Raw genomic sequence first — 3,174 nt, 5'->3', positions numbered from 1 at the left:
GGGCGATTGCCTTGTTATGAAAGTTTAATGTTGGAAAAAGCAAGGTTGAATCATGACTCCGGGAAATACATCGTATCCCTACCAATAAAAGAAAATCGAAATATTTCAATAACACCAGAAAATTTATTAAATTCATTAAAATCATTGTTGGACGTAGTTAACGAAAAACAACTAACTTCCTTCAGCATTAGCAAAGGAAATTTAGAAGAGATACCCTGGCGACACATAATCAGGAAATTAAAGGAGGTTTTCATAGAAAAAACAATAACTATTACCATTTGTACCGGGGAAGTAATTACCCCACCAGTAGAAACACGAAGCAATATAATACGAGAAAAACACGAATCATCTGTAGCAGGACACAAAGGAATAACTAAAACTTATTTGAGAATACGACAACACTATTATTGGGAAAATATGAAAAAGGAAATTCAAGATTATGTAAGGACATGCAAGGAGTGCCAATTGAAGAAACTCACAAGGATAAAAACCAAGCAACCAATGATACTTACGGACACACCAGGTAAAGCGTTCGATAAAATCAGTATGGATATCGTTGGGCCGTTGCCAAAAACTCAAAAGGGAAACGAGTATATACTAACTATCCAAGATCTATTGACAAAGTACTCAATCGGGATCCCCATGGTAGGAATCTCTTCAGCCGAGATAGCGGATGCTTTCGTAAAACGATTTATCTGTCGATTCGGGTCGCCGAGAGCTATTCTCACTGATCAGGGAGCGAACTTTACATCTTCGCTAATGAAGAAAGTAGCAAAAAGATTCCGCATTAAACAATACATCACGTCGGCATATCACCCACAAAGTAACGGCTCAATCGAAAGATCTCACCATGTATTGACAGAATACCTGAAGTTATATATTGAAAATTCCAGAAATTGGGACGAATGGGTGGAACTAGCCATGTTTTCCTACAACACCTCTGTACACGAAGGAACGAAATTTTCACCACATGAATTGGTTTTTGGACACTTGGCCAGAGAACCTACTGGTGAAGTGATAATCGAAGAAAACATGGAACCAACATACGCAGAATATCTCACAGACTTGTTCAATAAAATCAACACCGTGCAGCAAATGGCAAGGGAAAACTTGATAAAATCTAAATTAAGATCAAAGGAATATTACGACCGACGAATCAACCCTCAAAATTTTAAAACAGGAGATTTGGTATATCTACTAAAAGAACCTAGTAAAGGAAAATTCTCTGATCAATATACTGGACCATATAAAGTATTAGAAATTTTGAAAAATCAAAACGTCAAGATTGAAGTAAAAGGACTCCCTCGAACAGTACACTTGAATAAATTAAAACTGGCACATCATCGAAATAGACCACCAGAGCGATTCCAAAATGAGTAATCCAGTAAATAATTACAAAACAGTCAAAGTGGAAAGATACCTCGTGAACAATTATTCATCATAAAAAGAAACAAAACAAGTTGTGGACCCACTCCATAGAACATAGTATACAACTGTCAACGAATGGATAAACTAACCTCAATTGTTTCAATATATGTATATATGGAAGAAAATAATAGTGTTAAAGCTTCACAATATCTCAATTAAACTAGCGGAATGGTCTTAGCAAACAAAAGGGTACCTTATAAGTTAACAAATTCCATATACAACAAGTTATCGTAGAAGAGAGTGTACACGAAAGAGTTCCACGAGGATTTGCTACGGATCCATTTCCACAAAACATAATATATGACGGTATGAAGATACCAAAGGTAATAAATACCAAGGTAACCAATCATAACCTAAAAAAAAAGGGAAGAATGTTATAAATCATCTTGGAATAAAAATGGACAATAATAAGAAGCTTGTTACTCACATCGGAAGATACACATTGAAGCCAACGCTAACGAAGCAGTCAAGACGGCAACAGGAAACTGAAAACAAAGGGAAATTTACGACATCATAACAAAGTTAGGCAAATATTTATACAATACTGAACCAGACATTGCCGAAGCAATCAAGACGGCAACAGGAAACTGAAAAACAAAGGGAAATTTATGTCATCATAACAAATAATCCAACGCTAATCTATTATACAGATATTTTATAGTGCTTTATATATATCTATATATATACTTACAATTCTAGGATAAATAAAAGTAATCATAATAAGTGTTGGAAATGTAGCGAAGAACCAGAAAATACCCAACGCGCTCCATATAATTGTTCCAAATAAAGTACTCGGTGGTGAAGGATTAGAATTGTAGAATCTATAAACAATAATGATGTTAATTAACAATATATAGACTGGTTCTAGAATTACATTATACAGATGTGAAACAACGACAAAGTCACATGTTATTAGATTAAAACAACACACAGTATATAAATGTTATAATGATTACACAAACAACACTATTGTCACAAAAATTATTTAACTGCGCTAAAATAGAGGAAACTAAGCGACGAGCGAACAATTATTTCAGTATTAAGCAAACTAAGGACGTGTCACGTAAAATAAGGAAGAAATTTAAAGGAAAGAAAAAAAACTTTATTTTTTCCTCGTTTATACACTTCTGAACTCTAGCCGTGGCCGTTCGAGACTGAGGCTCTTACAATATCTTCTTACTTTCGATGACATCTGTTTCTTCTTTTGTTTTTCATCCTTCATCATCCCCACTACCCTGTAGGCGTACGTGACTGTTGCTACGCTTCTAGAACATTCGGTGGAAGGACCGTTAGGACATAGATGAACCCTCAGGTACTCCGGCAATATACATTGTCGCCAAGGTCGCCATGTGTAATGTTCAAGTATCGGCTGTCTGGAGAATGTTTAGAAGTGGTCGCCTAAGGTGACGTCAGGGCAAAAAAGTTTGGGGTTACACTCCCCCCTCCTTAGAATGAACTTAGTCCTCGAAGTTCCTTTTCCTCTTTAAGATAGATGGGTGAAATTTTGCCTTGGGTGTTTCCAGGTCGAAGGTTACTTGTGAATCGTTGCTGGTGCTGGGCACAGGTAGAATCGGGGTGAATATGTTGATAGGTGCCGGGTTGATTGGCATCGGAGCGCTGGCTGGTGGATTGTTATTTGTCGTGTTTCGCTTGATTTTACAACAGAATAAATGAAAACACAATTTCGGCATTCCTATTTTGTTGAGAAAGTATAAGCATATGAGAGCAATGGATAAATATCCTATA

The 3,174-nt window shown here is 36.2% G+C and overlaps 1 long non-coding RNA gene across 1 annotated transcript; it reads right to left on the bottom strand.

Moving 5' to 3' along the window:
- Positions 1-553: 553 nt before the first annotated feature.
- Positions 554-1,894, bottom strand: LOC126928155 (uncharacterized). The gene is made up of 2 exons (XR_007716373.1): positions 1,856-1,894; positions 554-1,781 (listed from the first exon to the last, which is right to left on the bottom strand). It is a non-coding gene; the product is annotated as an uncharacterized LOC126928155 (long non-coding RNA).
- Positions 1,895-3,174: the final 1,280 nt, after the last annotated feature.

The sequence above is a fragment of the Bombus affinis genome, unplaced genomic scaffold (assembly GCF_024516045.1).
Source record: "Bombus affinis isolate iyBomAffi1 unplaced genomic scaffold, iyBomAffi1.2 ctg00000605.1, whole genome shotgun sequence".
Classification (NCBI taxonomy): domain Eukaryota; kingdom Metazoa; phylum Arthropoda; class Insecta; order Hymenoptera; family Apidae; genus Bombus; species Bombus affinis.
This window is presented reverse-complemented; position numbering and strand designations above follow the sequence as displayed.